Here is a 20,819-nt window from a genome sequence, read left to right on the forward strand (position 1 = left end):
AAAAAAGGTCTCTCAACATTTTGCCATAGCTCGCTTCGTTTCCGAGATATTTGCAGATTTATCTCAAGGGAAGGGGCCTGACGGACATATTTCGAGATATTTCTTCTTCTTGTTGTTCTTCTTCTGCACAGCTAAACTGGAAGTGGCATTTCCAGCTCGCAATAGTGCAGAGTTATCTCAAAGAAAGGGGCCACGGTGTTTCTGTATCTCTATTATGTTGGTGCGGCTTCGGAACTTTTAAATATCTTGATATATCTCGAGAACTACGCATCTGATCAAAGAATATCATAGAACATAAAAAGTAGGAAACTTAATTCTCTACAAAAAAGGTCTCTTAACATTTTGCCATAGCTCGCTTCGTTTCCGAGATATTTGCAGATTTATCTCAAGGGAAGGGGCCTGACGGACATATTTCGAGATATTTCTTCTTCTTGTTGTTCTTCTTCTGCACAGCTAAGCAGGAAGTGGCATTTACAGCTCGCAATAGTGCAGAGTTATCTCAAAGAAAGGGGCCACGGTGTTTCTGTATCTCTATTATGTTGGTGCGGCTTCGGAACTGTTAAATATCTTGATATATCTCGAGAACTACGCACCTGATCGAAAAATATCATAGAACATAAAGAGTAGGAAACTTAATTCTCTACAAAAAAGGTCTCTTAACATTTTGCCATAGCTCGCTTCGTTTCCGAGATATTTGCAGATTTATCTCAAGGGAAGGGGCCTGACGGACATATTTCGAGATATTTCTTCTTCTTGTTGTTCTTCTTCTGCACAGCTAAGCTGGAAGTGGCATTTGCAGCTCGCAATAGTGCAGAGTTATCTCAAAGAAAGGGCCCACGGTGTTTCCGTATCTCTATTATGTTGGTGCGGCTTCGGAATTTTTAAATATCTCGATGTATCTCGAAAACTACGCTTCTGATCAAAAAATATCATAGAACATAAATAGTAGGAAACTTAATTTCCTACAAAAAAGATCTCTTACTATTATGCCATAGCTCGCATTGTTTCCGAGCTATTTGCAGATTTAGCTCAAGGGAAGGGGCCTGACGGACATATTTCGAGATATTTCTTCTTCTTGTTGTTCTTCTTCTGCACAGCTAAGCTGGAAGTGGCATTTGCAGCTCGCAATAGTGCAGAGTTATCTCAAAGAAAGGGGCCACGGTGTTTCTGTATCTCTATTATGTTGGTGCGGCTTCGGAACTTTTAAATATCTTGATATATCTCGAAAACTACGCATCTGATCAAAAAATATCATACAACATAAAAAGTAGGAAACTTAATCCTCTACAAAAAAGGTCTCTTAACATTTTGCCATAGCTCTCTTCGTTTCCGAGATATTTGCAGATTTATCTCAAGGGAAGGGACCTGACGGACATATTTCGAGATATTTCTTCTTCTTGTTGTTCTTCTTCTGCACAGCTAAGCTGGAAGTGGCATTTGCAGCTCGCAATAGTGCAGAGTTATCTCAAAGAAAGGGGCCACGGTGTTTCTGTATCTCTATTATGTTGGTGCGGCTTCGGAACTTTTAAATATCTTGATATATCTCGAGAACTACGCATCTGATCAAAAAATATCATAGAACATAAAAAGTAGGAAACTTAATTCTCTACAAAAAAGGTCTCTTAACATTTTGCCATAGCTCGCTTCTTTTCCGAGATATTTGCAGATTTATCTCAAGGGAAGGGGCCTGACGGACATATTTCGAGATATTTCTTCTTCTTGTTGTTCTCCTTCTGCACAGCTAAGCTGGAAGTGGCATTTGCAGCTCGCAATAGTGCAGAGTTATCTCAAAGAAAGGGGCCACGGTGTTTCTGTATCTCTATTATGGTGGTGCGGCTTCGGAACTTTTAAATATCTTGATATATCTCGAGAACTACGCATCTGATCAAAAAATATCATAGAACATAAAAAGTAGGAAACTTAATTCTCTACAAAAAAGGTCTCTTAACATTTTGCCATAGCTCGCTTCGTTTCCGAGATATTTGCAGATTTATCTCAAGGGAAGGGGCCTGACGGACATATTTCGACATATTTCTTCTTCTTGTTGTTCTTCTTCTGCACAGCTAAGCTGGAAGTGGCATTTACAGCTCGCAATAGTGCAGAGTTATCTCAAAGAAAGGGGCCACGGTGTTTCTGTATCTCTATTATGTTGGTGCGGCTTCGGAACTTTTAAATATCTTGATATATCTCGAGAACTACGCATCTGATCAAAAAATATCATAGAACATAAATAGTAGGAAACTTAATTTCCTACAAAAAAGATCTCTTACTATTTTGCCATAGCTCGCATTGTTTCCGAGCTATTTGCAGATTTAGCTCAAGGGAAGGGGCCTGACGGACATATTTCGAGATATTTCTTCTTCTTGTTGTTCTTCTTCTGCACAGCTAAGCTGGAAGTGGCATTTGCAGCTCGCAATAGTGCAGAGTTACCTCAAAGAAAGGGGCCACGGTGTTTCTGTATCTCTATTATGTTGGTGCGGCTTCGGAACTTTTAAATATCTTGATATATCTCGAAAACTACGCATCTGATCAAAAAATATCATACAACATAAAAAGTAGGAAACTTAATCCTCTACAAAAAAGGTCGCTTAACATTTTGCCATAGCTCGCTTCGTTTCCGAGATATCTGCAGATTTATCTCAAGGGAAGGGGCCTAACGGACATATTTCGAGATATTTCTTCTTCTTGTTGTTCTTCTTCTGCACAGCTAAGCTGGAAGTGGCATTTGCAGCTCGCAATAGTGCAGAGTTATCTCAAAGAAAGGGGCCACGGTGTTTCTGTATCTCTATTATGTTGGTGCGGCTTCGGAACTTTTAAATATCTTGATATATCTCGAAAACTACGCTTCTGATCAAAAAATATCATAGAACATAACTTGTAGGAAACATAATTCTCTACAAAAAAGGTCTCTTAACGTTTTGCCATAGCTCGCTTCGTTTCCGAGATAGTTGCAGATTTATCTCAAGGGAAGGGGCCTGACGGACATATTTCGAGATATTTCTTCTTCTTGTTGTTCTTCTTCTGCACAGCTAAGCTGGAAGTGGCATTTGCAGCTCGCAATAGTGCAGAGTTATCTCAAAGAAAGGGGCCACGGTGTTTCTGTATCTCTATTATGTTGGTGCGGCTTCGGAACTTTTAAATATCTCGATATATCTCGAGAACTACGCATCTGATCAAAAAATATCATAGAACATAAAAAGTAGGAAACTTAATTCTCTACAAATAAGGTCTCTTAACATTTTGCCATAGCTCGCTTCGTTTCCGAGATATTTGCAGATTTATCTCAAGGGAAAGGGCCTGACGGACATATTTCGAGATATTTCTTCTTCTTGTTGTTCTTCTTCTGCACAGCTAAGCTGGAAGTGGCATTTGCAGCTCGCAATAGTGGAAAGTTATCCCAAAGAAAGGGGCCACGGTGTTTCTGTATCTCTATTATGTTGGTGCGGCTTCGGAACTTTTAAATATCTTGATATATCTCGAAAACTACGCTTCTGATCAAAAAATATCATAGAACATAAATTGTAGGAAACATAATTCTCTACAAAAAAGGTCTCTTAACATTTTGCCATAGCTCGCTTCGTTTCCGAGATATTTGCAGATTTATCTCAAGGGAAGGGGCCTAACGGACATATTTCGAGATATTTCTTCTTCTTGTTGTTCTTCTTCTGCACAGCTAAACTGGAAGTGGCATGTTCAGCTCGCAATAGTGCAGAGTTATCTCAAAGAAAGGGGCCACGGTGTTTCTGTATCTCTATTATGTTGGTGCGGCTTCGGAACTTTTAAATATCTTGATATATCTCGAAAACTACGCATCTGATCAAAAAATATCATACAACATAAAAAGTAGGAAACTTAATCCTCTACAAAAAAGGTCTCTTAACATTTTGCCATAGCTCGCTTCGTTTCCGAGATATTTGCAGATTTATCTCAAGGGAAGGGACCTGACGGACATATTTCGAGATATTTCTTCTTCTTGTTGTTCTTCTTCTGCACAGCTAAGCTGGAAGTGGCATTTGCAGCTCGCAATAGTGCAGAGTTATCTCAAAGAAAGGGGCCACGGTGTTTCTGTGTCTCTATTATGTTGGTGCGGCTTCGGAACTTTTAAATATCTTGATATATCTCGAGAACTACGCATCTGATCAAAAAATATCATAGAACATAAAAAGTAGGAAACTTAATTCTCTACAAAAAAGGTCTCTTAACATTTTGCCATAGCTCGCTTCGTTTCCGAGATATTTGCAGATTTATCTCAAGGGAAGGGGCCTGACGGACATATTTCGAGATATTTCTTCTTCTTGTTGTTCTCCTTCTGCACAGCTAAGCTGGAAGTGGCATTTGCAGCTCGCAATAGTGCAGAGTTATCTCAAAGAAAGGGGCCACGGTGTTTCTGTATCTCTATTATGGTGGTGCGGCTTCGGAACTTTTAAATATCTTGATATCTCTCGAGAACTACGCATCTGATCAAAAAATATCATAGAACATAAAAAGTAGGAAACTTAATTCTCTACAAAAAAGGTCTCTTAACATTTTGCCATAGCTCGCTTCGTTTCCGAGATATTTGCAGATTTATCTCAAGGGAAGGGACCTGACGGACATATTTCGAGATATTTCTTCTTCTTGTTGTTCTTCTTCTGCACAGCTAAGCTGGAAGTGGCATTTGCAGCTCGCAATAGTGCAGAGTTATCTCAAAGAAAGGGGCCACGGTGTTTCTGTATCTCTATTATGTTGGTGCGGCTTCGGAACTTTTAAATATCTTGATATATCTCGAGAACTACGCATCTGATCAAAAAATATCATAGAACATAAAAAGTAGGAAACTTAATTCTCTACAAAAAAGGTCTCTTAACATTTTGCCATAGCTCGCTTCGTTTCCGAGATATTTGCAGATTTATCTCAAGGGAAGGGGCCTGACGGACATATTTCGAGATATTTCTTCTTCTTGTTGTTCTCCTTCTGCACAGCTAAGCTGGAAGTGGCATTTGCAGCTCGCAATAGTGCAGAGTTATCTCAAAGAAAGGGGCCACGGTGTTTCTGTATCTCTATTATGGTGGTGCGGCTTCGGAACTTTTAAATATCTTGATATCTCTCGAGAACTACGCATCTGATCAAAAAATATCATAGAACATAAAAAGTAGGAAACTTAATTCTCTACAAAAAAGGTCTCTTAACATTTTGCCATAGCTCGCTTCGTTTCCGAGATATTTGCAGATTTATCTCAAGGGAAGGGGCCTGACGGACATATTTCGACATATTTCTTCTTCTTGTTGTTCTTCTTCTGCACAGCTAAGCTGGAAGTGGCATTTACAGCTCGCAATAGTGCAGAGTTATCTCAAAGAAAGGGGCCACGGTGTTTCTGTATCTCTATTATGTTGGTGCGGCTTCGGAACTTTTAAATATCTTGATATATCTCGAGAACTACGCATCTGATCAAAAAATATCATAGAACATAAATAGTAGGAAACTTAATTTCCTACAAAAAAGATCTCTTACTATTTTGCCATAGCTCGCATTGTTTCCGAGCTATTTGCAGATTTAGCTCAAGGGAAGGGGCCTGACGGACATATTTCGAGATATTTCTTCTTCTTGTTGTTCTTCTTCTGCACAGCTAAGCTGGAAGTGGCATTTGCAGCTCGCAATAGTGCAGAGTTATCTCAAAGAAAGGGGCCACGGTGTTTCTGTATCTCTATTATGTTGGTGCGGCTTCGGAACTTTTAAATATCTTGATATATCTCGAAAACTACGCATCTGATCAAAAAATATCATACAACATAAAAAGTAGGAAACTTAATCCTCTACAAAAAAGGTCGCTTAACATTTTGCCATAGCTCGCTTCGTTTCCGAGATATCTGCAGATTTATCTCAAGGGAAGGGGCCTAACGGACATATTTCGAGATATTTCTTCTTCTTGTTGTTCTTCTTCTGCACAGCTAAGCTGGAAGTGGCATTTGCAGCTCGCAATAGTGCAGAGTTATCTCAAAGAAAGGGGCCACGGTGTTTCTGTATCTCTATTATGTTGGTGCGGCTTCGGAACTTTTAAATATCTTGATATATCTCGAAAACTACGCTTCTGATCAAAAAATATCATAGAACATAACTTGTAGGAAACATAATTCTCTACAAAAAAGGTCTCTTAACGTTTTGCCATAGCTCGCTTCGTTTCCGAGATAGTTGCAGATTTATCTCAAGGGAAGGGGCCTGACGGACATATTTCGAGATATTTCTTCTTCTTGTTGTTCTTCTTCTGCACAGCTAAGCTGGAAGTGGCATTTGCAGCTCGCAATAGTGCAGAGTTATCTCAAAGAAAGGGGCCACGGTGTTTCTGTATCTCTATTATGTTGGTGCGGCTTCGGAACTTTTAAATATCTCGATATATCTCGAGAACTACGCATCTGATCAAAAAATATCATAGAACATAAAAAGTAGGAAACTTAATTCTCTACAAATAAGGTCTCTTAACATTTTGCCATAGCTCGCTTCGTTTCCGAGATATTTGCAGATTTATCTCAAGGGAAGGGGCCTGACGGACATATTTCGAGATATTTCTTCTTCTTGTTGTTCTTCTTCTGCACAGCTAAGCTGGAAGTGGCATTTGCAGCTCGCAATAGTGGAAAGTTATCCCAAAGAAAGGGGCCACGGTGTTTCTGTATCTCTATTATGTTGGTGCGGCTTCGGAACTTTTAAATATCTTGATATATCTCGAAAACTACGCTTCTGATCAAAAAATATCATAGAACATAAATTGTAGGAAACATAATTCTCTACAAAAAAGGTCTCTTAACATTTTGCCATAGCTCGCTTCGTTTCCGAGATATTTGCAGATTTATCTCAAGGGAAGGGGCCTAACGGACATATTTCGAGATATTTCTTCTTCTTGTTGTTCTTCTTCTGCACAGCTAAACTGGAAGTGGCATGTTCAGCTCGCAATAGTGCAGAGTTATCTCAAAGAAAGGGGCCACGGTGTTTCTGTATCTCTATTATGTTGGTGCGGCTTCGGAACTTTTAAATATCTTGATATATCTCGAAAACTACGCATCTGATCAAAAAATATCATACAACATAAAAAGTAGGAAACTTAATCCTCTACAAAAAAGGTCTCTTAACATTTTGCCATAGCTCGCTTCGTTTCCGAGATATTTGCAGATTTATCTCAAGGGAAGGGACCTGACGGACATATTTCGAGATATTTCTTCTTCTTGTTGTTCTTCTTCTGCACAGCTAAGCTGGAAGTGGCATTTGCAGCTCGCAATAGTGCAGAGTTATCTCAAAGAAAGGGGCCACGGTGTTTCTGTGTCTCTATTATGTTGGTGCGGCTTCGGAACTTTTAAATATCTTGATATATCTCGAGAACTACGCATCTGATCAAAAAATATCATAGAACATAAAAAGTAGGAAACTTAATTCTCTACAAAAAAGGTCTCTTAACATTTTGCCATAGCTCGCTTCGTTTCCGAGATATTTGCAGATTTATCTCAAGGGAAGGGGCCTGACGGACATATTTCGAGATATTTCTTCTTCTTGTTGTTCTCCTTCTGCACAGCTAAGCTGGAAGTGGCATTTGCAGCTCGCAATAGTGCAGAGTTATCTCAAAGAAAGGGGCCACGGTGTTTCTGTATCTCTATTATGGTGGTGCGGCTTCGGAACTTTTAAATATCTTGATATCTCTCGAGAACTACGCATCTGATCAAAAAATATCATAGAACATAAAAAGTAGGAAACTTAATTCTCTACAAAAAAGGTCTCTTAACATTTTGCCATAGCTCGCTTCGTTTCCGAGATATTTGCAGATTTATCTCAAGGGAAGGGACCTGACGGACATATTTCGAGATATTTCTTCTTCTTGTTGTTCTTCTTCTGCACAGCTAAGCTGGAAGTGGCATTTGCAGCTCGCAATAGTGCAGAGTTATCTCAAAGAAAGGGGCCACGGTGTTTCTGTATCTCTATTATGTTGGTGCGGCTTCGGAACTTTTAAATATCTTGATATATCTCGAGAACTACGCATCTGATCAAAAAATATCATAGAACATAAAAAGTAGGAAACTTAATTCTCTACAAAAAAGGTCTCTTAACATTTTGCCATAGCTCGCTTCGTTTCCGAGATATTTGCAGATTTATCTCAAGGGAAGGGGCCTGACGGACATATTTCGAGATATTTCTTCTTCTTGTTGTTCTCCTTCTGCACAGCTAAGCTGGAAGTGGCATTTGCAGCTCGCAATAGTGCAGAGTTATCTCAAAGAAAGGGGCCACGGTGTTTCTGTATCTCTATTATGGTGGTGCGGCTTCGGAACTTTTAAATATCTTGATATCTCTCGAGAACTACGCATCTGATCAAAAAATATCATAGAACATAAAAAGTAGGAAACTTAATTCTCTACAAAAAAGGTCTCTTAACATTTTGCCATAGCTCGCTTCGTTTCCGAGATATTTGCAGATTTATCTCAAGGGAAGGGGCCTGACGGACATATTTCGACATATTTCTTCTTCTTGTTGTTCTTCTTCTGCACAGCTAAGCTGGAAGTGGCATTTACAGCTCGCAATAGTGCAGAGTTATCTCAAAGAAAGGGGCCACGGTGTTTCTGTATCTCTATTATGTTGGTGCGGCTTCGGAACTTTTAAATATCTTGATATATCTCGAGAACTACGCATCTGATCAAAAAATATCATAGAACATAAATAGTAGGAAACTTAATTTCCTACAAAAAAGATCTCTTACTATTTTGCCATAGCTCGCATTGTTTCCGAGCTATTTGCAGATTTAGCTCAAGGGAAGGGGCCTGACGGACATATTTCGAGATATTTCTTCTTCTTGTTGTTCTTCTTCTGCACAGCTAAGCTGGAAGTGGCATTTGCAGCTCGCAATAGTGCAGAGTTATCTCAAAGAAAGGGGCCACGGTGTTTCTGTATCTCTATTATGTTGGTGCGGCTTCGGAACTTTTAAATATCTTGATATATCTCGAAAACTACGCATCTGATCAAAAAATATCATACAACATAAAAAGTAGGAAACTTAATCCTCTACAAAAAAGGTCGCTTAACATTTTGCCATAGCTCGCTTCGTTTCCGAGATATTTGCAGATTTATCTCAAGGGAAGGGGCCTAACGGACATATTTCGAGATATTTCTTCTTCTTGTTGTTCTTCTTCTGCACAGCTAAGCTGGAAGTGGCATTTGCAGCTCGCAATAGTGCAGAGTTATCTCAAAGAAAGGGGCCACGGTGTTTCTGTATCTCTATTATGTTGGTGCGGCTTCGGAACTTTTAAATATCTTGATATATCTCGAAAACTACGCTTCTGATCAAGAAATATCATAGAACATAACTTGTAGGAAACATAATTCTCTACAAAAAAGGTCTCTTAACATTTTGCCATAGCTCGCTTCGTTTCCGAGATATTTGCAGATTTATGTCAAGGGAAGGGGCCTGACGGACATATTTCGAGATATTTCTTCTTCTTGTTGTTCTTCCTCTGCACAGCTAAGCTGGAAGTGGCATTTGCAGCTCGCAATAGTGCAGAGTTATCTCAAAGAAAGGGGCCACGTTGTTTCTGTATCTCTATTATGTTGGTGCGGCTTCGGAACTTTTAAATATCTTGATATATCTCGAGAACTACGCATCTGATAAAAAAATATCATACAACATAAAAAGTAGGAAACTTAATTCTCTACAAAAAAGGTCTCTTAACATTTTGCCATAGCTCGCTTCGTTTCCGAGATATTTGCAGATTTATCTCAAGGGAAGGGGCCTGACGGACATATTTCGAGATATTTCTTCTTCTTGTTGTTCTTCTTCTGCACAGCTAAGCTGGAAGTGGCATTTGCAGCTCGCAATAGTGCAGAGTTATCTCAAAGAAAGGGGCCACGGTGTTTCTGTATCTCTATTATGGTGGTGCGGCTTCGGAACTTTTAAATATCTTGATATATCTCGAGAACTACGCATCTGATCAAAAAATATCATAGAACATAAAAAGTAGGAAACTTAATTCTCTACAAAAAAGGTCTCTTAACATTTTGCCATAGCTCGCTTCGTTTCCGAGATATTTGCAGATTTATCTCAAGGGAAGGGGCCTGACGGACATATTTCGAGATATTTCTTCTTCTTGTTGTTCTTCCTCTGCACAGCTAAGCTGGAAGTGGCATTTGCAGCTCGCAATAGTGCAGAGTTATCTCAAAGAAAGGGGCCACGGTGTTTCTGTATCTCTATTATGTTGGTGCGGCTTCGGAACTTTTAAATATCTTGATATATCTCGAGAACTACGCATCTGATCAAAAAATATCATAGAACGTAAATTGTAGGAAACATAATTCTCTACAAGAAAGGTCTCTTAATATTTTGCCATAGCTCGCTTCGTTTCCGAGATATTTGCAGATATATCTCAAGGGAAGGGGCCTGACGGACATATTTCGAGATATTTCTTCTTCTTGTTGTTCTTCGTCTGCACAGCTAAGCTGGAAGTGGCATTTACAGCTCGCAATAGTGCAGAGTTATCTCAAAGAAAGGGGCCACGGTGTTTCTGTATCTCTATTATGTTGGTGCGGCTTCGGAACTTTTAAATATCTTGATATATCTCGAGAACTGCGCATCTGATCAAAAAATATCATGGAACATAAAAAGTAGGAAACTTAATTCTCTACAAAAAAGGTCTCTTAACATTTTGCCATAGCTCGCTTCGTTTCCGAGATATTTGCAGATTTATCTCAAGGGAAGGGGCCTAACGGACATATTTCGAGATATTTCTTCTTCTTGTTGTTCTTCTTCTGCACAGCTAAACTGGAAGTGGCATGTCCAGCTCGCAATAGTGCAGAGTTATCTCAAAGAAAGGGGCCACGGTGTTTCTGTATCTCTATTATGTTGGTGCGGCTTCGGAACTTTTAAATATCTTGATATATCTCGAGAACTGCGCATCTGATCAAAAAATATCATAGAACATAAAAAGTAGGAAACTTAATTCTCTACAAAAAAGGTCTCTTAACATTTTGCCATAGCTCGCTTCGTTTCCGAGATATTTGCAGATTTATCTCAAGGGAAGGGGCCTGACGGACATATTTCGAGATATTTCTTCTTCTTATTGTTCTTCTTCTGCACAGCTAAACTGGAAGTGGCATTTCCAGCTCGCAATAGTGCAGAGTTGTCTCAAAGAAAGGGGCCACGGTGTTTCTGTATCTCTATTATGTTGGTGCGGCTTCGGAACTTTTAAATATCTTGATATATCTCGAGAACTACGCATCTGATCAAAAAATATCATAGAACATAAAAAGTAGGAAACTTAATTCTCTACAAAAAAGGTCTCTTAACATTTTGCCATAGCTCGCTTCGTTTCCGAGATATTTGCAGATATATCTCAAGGGAAGGGGCCTGACGGACATATTTCGAGATATTTCTTCTTCTTGTTGTTCTTCTTCTGCACAGCTAAGCTGGAAGTGGCATTTACAGCTCGCAATAGTGCAAAGTTATCTCAAAGAAAGGGGCCACGGTGTTTCTGTATCTCTATTATGTTGGTGCGGCTTCGGAACTTTTAAATATCTTGATATATCTCGAGAACTGCGCATCTGATCAAAAAATATCATAGAACATAAAAAGTAGGAAACTTAATTCTCAACAAAAAAGGTCTCTCAACATTTTGCCATAGCTCTCTTCGTTTCCGAGATATTTGCAGATTTATCTCAAGGGAAGGGGCCTGACGGACATATTTCGAGATATTTCTTCTTCTTGTTGTTCTTCTTCTGCACAGCTAAGCTGGAAGTGGCATTTGCAGCTCGCAATAGTGCAGAGTTATCTCAAAGAAAGGGGCCACGGTGTTTCTGTATCTCTATTATGTTGGTGCGGCTTCCGAACTTTTAAATATCTTGATATATCTGGAGAACTACGCATCTGATCAAAAAATATCATGAAACATAAAAAGTAGGAAACTTAATTCTCTACAAAAAAGGTCTCTTAACATTTTGCCATAGCTCTCTTCGTTTCCGAGATATTTGCAGATTTATCTCAAGGGAAGGGGCCTGACGGACATATTTCGAGATATTTCTTCTTCTTGTTGTTCTTCTTCTGCACAGCTAAACTGGAAGTGGCATTTCCAGCTCGCAATAGTGCAGAGTTATCTCAAAGAAAGGGGCCACGGTGTTTCTGTACCTCTATTATGTTGGTGCAGCTTCGAAGCTTTTAAATATCTTGATATATCTCGAGAACTACGCATCTGATCAAAAAATATCATAGAACATAAAAAGTTGGAAACTTAATTCTCTACAAATAAGGTCTCAACATTTTGCCATAGCTCGCTTCGTTTCCGAGATATTTGCAGATTTATCTCAAGGGAAGGGGCCTGACGGACATATTTCGAGATATTTCTTCTTCTTGTTGTTCTTCTTCTGCACAGCTAAACTGGAAGTGGCATTTCCAGCTCGCAATAGTGGAGAGTTATCTCAAAGGAAGGGGCCACGATGTTTCTGTATCTCTATTATGTTGGTGCGTCTTCGGAACTTTTAAATATCTTGATATATCTCGAGAACTACGCATCTGATCAAAAAATATTATAGAACATAAAAAGTAGGAAACTTAATTCTCCACAAAAAAGGTCTCTTAACATTTTGCCATAGCTCGCTTCGTTTCCGAGATATTTGCAGATTTATCTCAAGGGAAGGGGCCTGACGGACATATTTCGAGATATTTCTTCTTCTTGTTGTTCTTCTTCTGCACAGCTAAACTGGAAGTGGCATTTCCAGCTCGCAATAGTGCAGAGTTATCTCAAAGAAAGGAGCCACGGTGTTTCTGTATCTCTATTATGTTGGTGCGGCTTCGGAACTTTTAAATATCTTGATATATCTCGAGAACTACGCATCTGATCAAAAAATATCATAGAACATAAAAAGTAGGAAACTTAATTCTCTACAAAAAAGGTCTCTTAACATTTTGCCATAGCTCGCTTCGTTTCCGAGATATTTGCAGATTTATCTCAAGGGAAGGGGCCTGACGGACATATTTCGAGATATTTCTTCTTCTTGTTGTTCTTCTTCTGCACAGCTAAGCTGGAAGTGGCATTTGCGGCTCGCACTAGTGCAGAGTTATCTCAAAGAAAGGGGCCACGGTGTTTCTGTATCTCTATTATGTTGGTGCGGCTTCGGAACTTTTAAATATCTCGATATATCTCGAAAACTACGCCTCTGATCAAAAAATATCATAGAACGTAAATTGTAGGAAACATAATTCTCTACAAGAAAGGTCTCTTAATATTTTGCCATAGCTCGCTTCGTTTCCGAGATATTTGCAGATATATCTCAAGGGAAGGGGCCTGACGGACATATTTCGAGATATTTCTTCTTCTTGTTGTTCTTCTTCTGCACAGCTAAACTGGAAGTGGCATGTCCAGCTCGCAATAGTGCAGAGTTATCTCAAAGAAAGGGGCCACGGTGTTTCTGTATCTCTATTATGTTGGTGCGGCTTCGGAACTTTTAAATATCTTGATATATCTCGAGAACTGCGCATCTGATCAAAAAATATCATAGAACATAAAAAGTAGGAAACTTAATTCTCTACAAAAAAGGTCTCTTAACATTTTGCCATAGCTCGCTTCGTTTCCGAGATATTTGCAGATTTATCTCAAGGGAAGGGGCCTGACGGACATATTTCGAGATATTTCTTCTTCTTATTGTTCTTCTTCTGCACAGCTAAACTGGAAGTGGCATTTCCAGCTCGCAATAGTGCAGAGTTATCTCAAAGAAAGGGGCCACGGTGTTTCTGTATCTCTATTATGTTGGTGCGGCTTCGGAACTTTTAAATATCTTGATATATCTCGAGAACTACGCATCTGATCAAAAAATATCATAGAACATAAAAAGTAGGAAACTTAATTCTCTACAAAAAAGGTCTCTCAACATTTTGCCATAGCTCGCTTCGTTTCCGAGATATTTGCAGATATATCTCAAGGGAAGGGGCCTGACGGACATATTTCGAGATATTTCTTCTTCTTGTTGTTCTTCTTCTGCACAGCTAAGCTGGAAGTGGCATTTACAGCTCGCAATAGTGCAAAGTTATCTCAAAGAAAGGGGCCACGGTGTTTCTGTATCTCTATTATGTTGGTGCGGCTTCGGAACTTTTAAATATCTTGATATATCTCGAGAACTGCGCATCTGATCAAAAAATATCATAGAACATAAAAAGTAGGAAACTTAATTCTCAACAAAAAAGGTCTCTTAACATTTTGCCATAGCTCTCTTCGTTTCCGAGATATTTGCAGATTTATCTCAAGGGAAGGGGCCTGACGGACATATTTCGAGATATTTCTTCTTCTTGTTGTTCTTCTTCTGCACAGCTAAGCTGGAAGTGGCATTTGCAGCTCGCAATAGTGCAGAGTTATCTCAAAGAAAGGGGCCACGGTGTTTCTGTATCTCTATTATGTTGGTGCGGCTTCCGAACTTTTAAATATCTTGATATATCTGGAGAACTACGCATCTGATCAAAAAATATCATAAAACATAAAAAGTAGGAAACTTAATTCTCTACAAAAAAGGTCTCTTAACATTTTGCCATAGCTCTCTTCGTTTCGGAGATATTTGCAGATTTATCTCAAGGGAAGGGGCCTGACGGACATATTTCGAGATATTTCTTCTTCTTGTTGTTCTTCTTCTGCACAGCTAAACTGGAAGTGGCATTTCCAGCTCGCAATAGTGGAGAGTTATCTCAAAGGAAGGGGCCACGATGTTTCTGTATCTCTATTATGTTGGTGCGTCTTCGGAACTTTTAAATATCTTGATATATCTCGAGAACTACGCATCTGATCAAAAAATATTATAGAACATAAAAAGTAGGAAACTTAATTCTCCACAAAAAAGGTCTCTTAACATTTTGCCATAGCTCGCTTCGTTTCCGAGATATTTGCAGATTTATCTCAAGGGAAGGGGCCTGACGGACATATTTCGAGATATTTCTTCTTCTTGTTGTTCTTCTTCTGCACAGCTAAACTGGAAGTGGCATTTCCAGCTCGCAATAGTGCAGAGTTATCTCAAAGAAAGGAGCCACGGTGTTTCTGTATCTCTATTATGTTGGTGCGGCTTCGGAACTTTTAAATATCTTGATATATCTCGAGAACTACGCATCTGATCAAAAAATATCGTAGAACATAAAAAGTAGGAAACTTAATTCTCTACAAATAAAGTCTCTTAACATTTTGCCATAGCTCGCTTCGTTTCCGAGATATTTGCAGATTTATCTTAAGGGAAGGGGCCTGACGGACATATTTCGAGATATTTCTTCTTCTTGTTGTTCTTCTTCTGCACAGCTAAGCTGGAAGTGGCATTTGCGGCTCGCACTAGTGCAGCGTTATCTCAAAGAAAGGGGCCACGGTGTTTCTGAATCTCTATTATGTTGGTGCGGCTTCGGAACTTTTAAATATCTTGATATATCTCGAGAACTACGCATCTGATCAAAAAATATCATAGAACATAAAAAGTAGGAAACTTAATTCTCTACAAAAAAGGTCTCTTAACATTTTGCCATAGCTCGCTTCGTTTCCGAGATATTTGCAGATTTATCTCAAGGGAAGGGGCCTGACGGACATATTTCGAGATATTTCTTCTTCTTGTTGTTCTTCTTCTGCACAGCTAAACTGGAAGTGGCATTTCCAGCTCGCAATAGTGCAGAGTTATCTCAAAGAAAGGAGCCACGGTGTTTCTGTATCTCTATTCTGTTGGTGCGGCTTCGGAACTTTTAAATATCTTGATATATCTCGAGAACTACGCATCTGATCAAAAAATATCATAGAACATAAAAAGTAGGAAACTTAATTCTCTACAAAAAAGGTCTCTTAACATTTTGCCATAGCTCGCTTCGTTTCCGAGATATTTGCAGATTTATCTCAAAGGGAAGGGGCCTGACGGACATATTTCGAGATATTTCTTCTTCTTGTTGTTCTTCTTCTGCACAGCTAAGCTGGAAGTGGCATTTGCAGCTCGCAATAGTGCAGAGTTATCTCAAAGAAAGGGGCCACGGTGTTTCTGTATCTCTATTATGTTGGTGCGGCTTCGCAACTTTTAAATATCTCGATATATCTCGAAAACTTCGCTTCTGATCAAAAAATATCATAGAACATAAATTGTAGGAAACATAATTCTCTACAAAAGAGGTCTCTTAACATTTTGCCATAGCTCGCTTCGTTTCCGAGATATTTGCAGATTTATCTCAAGGGAAGGGGCCTGACGGACATATTTCGAGATATTTCTTCTTCTTGTTGTTCTTCTTCTACACAGCTAAGCTGGAAGTGGCATTTGCAGCTCGCAATAGTGCAGAGTTATCTCAAAGAAAGGGGCCACGGTGTTTCTGTACCTCTATTATGTTCGTGCAGCTTCGAAGCTTTTAAATATCTTGATATATCTCGAGAACTACGCATCTGATCAAAAAATATCATAGAACATAAAAAGTAGGAAACTTAATTCTCTACAAAAAAGGTCTCTTAACATTTTGCCATAGCTCGCTTCGTTTCCGAGATATTTGCAGATTTATCTCAAAGGGAAGGGGCCTGACGGACATATTTCGAGATATTTCTTCTTCTTGTTGTTCTTCTTCTGCACAGCTAAGCTGGAAGTGGCATTTGCAGCTCGCAATAGTGCAGAGTTATCTCAAAGAAAGGGGCCACGGTGTTTCTGTATCTCTATTATGTTGGTGCGGCTTCGGAACTTTTAAATATCTTGAGATATCTCGAGAACTACGCATCTGATCAAAAAATATCATAGAACATAAAAAGTAGGAAACTTAATTCTCTACAAAAAAGGTCTCTTAACATTTTGCCATAGCTCGCTTCGTTTCCGAGATATTTGCAGATTTATCTCAAGGGAAGGGGCCTTACGGACATATTTAGAGATATTTCTTCTTCTTGTTGTTCTTCTTCTGCACAGCTAAGCTGGAAGTGGCATTTGCGGCTCGCACTAGTGCAGCGTTATCTCAAAGAAAGGGGCCACGGTGTTTCTGTATCTCTATTATGTTGGTGCGGCTTCGGAACTTTTAAATATCTTGAGATATCTCGAGAACTACGCATCTGATCAAAAAATATCATAGAACATAAAAAGTAGGAAACTTAATTCTCTACAAAAAAGGTCTCTTAACATTTTGCCATAGCTCGCTTCGTTTCCGAGATATTTGCAGATTTATCTCAAGGGAAGGGGCCTTACGGACATATTTAGAGATATTTCTTCTTCTTGTTGTTCTTCTTCTGCACAGCTAAGCTGGAAGTGGCATTTGCGGCTCGCACTAGTGCAGCGTTATCTCAAAGAAAGGGGCCACGGTGTTTCTGTATCTCTATTATGTTGGTGCGGCTTCGGAACTTTTAAATATCTTGATATATCTCGAGAACTACGCATCTGATCAAAAAATATCATAGAGCATAAAAAGTAGGAAACTTAATTCTCTACAAAAAACGTCTCTTAACATTTTGCCATAGCTCGCTTCGTTTCCGAGATATTTGCAGATTTATCTCAAGGGAAGGGGCCTGACGGACATATTTCGAGATATTTCTTCTTCTTGTTGTTCTTCTTCTGCACAGCTAAACTGGAAGTGGCATTTCCAGCTCGCAATAGTGCAGAGTTATCTCAAAGAAAGGAGCCACGGTGTTTCTGTATCTCTATTCTGTTGGTGCGGCTTCGGAACTTTTAAATATCTTGATATATCTCGAGAACTACGCATCTGATCAAAAAATATCATAGAACATAAAAAGTAGGAAACTTAATTCTCTACAAAAAAGGTCTCTTAACATTTTGCCATAGCTGGCTTCGTTTCCGAGATATTTGCAGATTTATCTCAAGGGAAGGGGCCTGACGGACATATTTCGAAATATTTCTTCTTCTTGTTGTTCTTCTTCTGCACAGCTAAGCTGGAAGTGGCATTTCCAGCTCGCAATAGTGCAGAGTTATCTCAAAGAAAGGGGCCACGGTGTTTCTGTACCTCTATTATGTTCGTGCAGCTTCGAAGCTTTTAAATATCTTGATATATCTCGAGAACTACGCATCTGATCAAAAATATCATACAACATAAATTGTAGGAAACATAATTCTCTACAAAAAAGGTCTCTTAACATTTTGCCATAGCTCGCTTCGTTTCCGAGATATTTGCAGATTTATCTCAAGCGAAGGGGCCTGACGGACATATTTCGAGATATTTCTTCTTCTTGTTGTTCTTCTTCTGCACAGCTAAGCTGGAAGTGGCATTTGCAGCTCGCAATAGTGCAGAGTTATCTCAAAGAAAGGGGCCACGGTGTTTCTGTACCTCTATTATGTTGGTGCAGCTTCGAAGCTTTTAAATATCTTGATATATCTCGAGAACTACGCATCTGATCAAAAAATATCATAGAACATAAAAAGTAGGAAACTTAATTCTCTACAAATAAGGTCTCTTAACATTTTGCCATAGCTCGCTTCGTTTCCGAGATATTTGCAGATTTATCTCAAGGGAAGGGGCCTGACGGACATATTTCGAAATATTTCTTCTTCTTGTTGTTCTTCTTCTGCACAGCTAACCTGGAAGTGGCATTTGCAGCCCGCAATAGTGCAGAGTTATCTCAAAGAAAGGGGCCACGGTGTTTCTGTACCTCTATTATGTTCGTGCAGCTTCGAAGCTTTTAAATATCTTGATATATCTCGAGAACTACGCATCTGATCAAAAAATATCATAGAACATAAATTGTAGGGAACATAATTCTCTACAAAAAAGGTCTCTTAACGTTTTGCCATAGCTCGCGTCGTTTCCGAGATATTTGCAGAATTATCTCAAGGGAAGGGGCCTGACGGACATATTTCGAGATATTTCTTCTTCTTGTCGTTCTTCTTCTGCACAGCTAAGCTGGAAGTGGCATTTGCAGCTCGCAATAGTGCAGAGTTATCTCAAAGAAAGGGGCCACGGTGTTTCTGTATCTCTATTATGTTGGTGCGGCTCCGGAACTTTTAAATATCTTGATATATCTCGAGAACTGCGCATCTGATCAAAAAATATCATAGAACATAAAAAGTAGCAAACTTAATTCTCTACAAAAAAGGTCTCTTAACATTTTGCCATAGCTCGCTTCGTTTCCGAGATATTTGCAGATTTATCTCAAGGGAAGGGGCCTGACGGACATATTTCGAGATATTTCTTCTTCTTGTTGTTCTTCTTCTGCACAGCTAAGCTGGAAGTGGCATTTGCGGCTCGCACTAGTGCAGAGTTATCTCAAAGAAAGGGGCCACGGTGTTTCTGTATCTCTATTATGTTGGTGCGGCTTCGGAACTTTTAAATATCTCGATATATCTCGAAAACTACGCTTCTGATCAAAAAATATCATAGAACATAAATTGTAGGAAACATAATTCTCTACAAAAAAGGTCTCTTAGTATTTTGCCATAGCTCGCTTCGTTTCCGAGATATTTGCAGATATATCTCAAGGGAAGGGGCCTGAGGGACATATTTCGAGATATTTCTTCTTCTTGTTGTTCTCCTTCTGCACAGCTAAGCTGGAAGTGGCATTTACAGCTCGCAATAGTGCAGAGTTATCTCAAAGAAAGGGGCCACGGTGTTTCTGTATCTCTATTATGTTGGTGCGGCTTCGGAACTTTTAAATATCTTGATATATCTCGAGAACTGCGCATCTGATCAAAAAATATCATAGAACGTAAAAAGTAGGAAACTTAATTCTCTACAAAAAAGGTCTCTTAACATTTTGCCATAGCTCGCTTCGTTTCCGAGATATTTGCAGATTTATCTCAAGGGAAGGGGCCTAACGGACATATTTCGAGATATTTCTTCTTCTTGTTGTTCTTCTTCTGCACAGCTAAACTGGAAGTGGCATTTCCAGCTCGCAATAGTGCAGAGTTATCTCAAAGAAAGGGGCCACGGTGTTTCTGTACCTCTATTATGTTCGTGCAGCTTCGAAGCTTTTAAATATCTTGATATATCTCGAGAACTACGCATCTGATCAAAAATATCATACAACATAAATTGTAGGAAACATAATTCTCTACAAAAAAGGTCTCTTAACATTTTGCCATAGCTCGCTTCGTTTCCGAGATATTTGCAGATTTATCTCAAGCGAAGGGGCCTGACGGACATATTTCGAGATATTTCTTCTTCTTGTTGTTCTTCTTCTGCACAGCTAAGCTGGAAGTGGCATTTGCAGCTCGCAATAGTGCAGAGTTATCTCAAAGAAAGGGGCCACGGTGTTTCTGTACCTCTATTATGTTGGTGCAGCTTCGAAGCTTTTAAATATCTTGATATATCTCGAGAACTACGCATCTGATCAAAAAATATCATAGAACATAAAAAGTAGGAAACTTAATTCTCTACAAATAAGGTCTCTTAACATTTTGCCATAGCTCGCTTCGTTTCCGAGATATTTGCAGATTTATCTCAAGGGAAGGGGCCTGACGGACATATTTCGAAATATTTCTTCTTCTTGTTGTTCTTCTTCTGCACAGCTAACCTGGAAGTGGCATTTGCAGCCCGCAATAGTGCAGAGTTATCTCAAAGAAAGGGGCCACGGTGTTTCTGTACCTCTATTATGTTCGTGCAGCTTCGAAGCTTTTAAATATCTTGATATATCTCGAGAACTACGCATCTGATCAAAAAATATCATAGAACATAAATTGTAGGGAACATAATTCTCTACAAAAAAGGTCTCTTAACGTTTTGCCATAGCTCGCGTCGTTTCCGAGATATTTGCAGAATTATCTCAAGGGAAGGGGCCTGACGGACATATTTCGAGATATTTCTTCTTCTTGTCGTTCTTCTTCTGCACAGCTAAGCTGGAAGTGGCATTTGCAGCTCGCAATAGTGCAGAGTTATCTCAAAGAAAGGGGCCACGGTGTTTCTGTATCTCTAT

Source organism: Osmia lignaria, unplaced genomic scaffold (genome assembly GCF_051020975.1).
Source record: "Osmia lignaria lignaria isolate PbOS001 unplaced genomic scaffold, iyOsmLign1 scaffold0001, whole genome shotgun sequence".
In the NCBI taxonomy this organism is placed as follows: domain Eukaryota; kingdom Metazoa; phylum Arthropoda; class Insecta; order Hymenoptera; family Megachilidae; genus Osmia; species Osmia lignaria.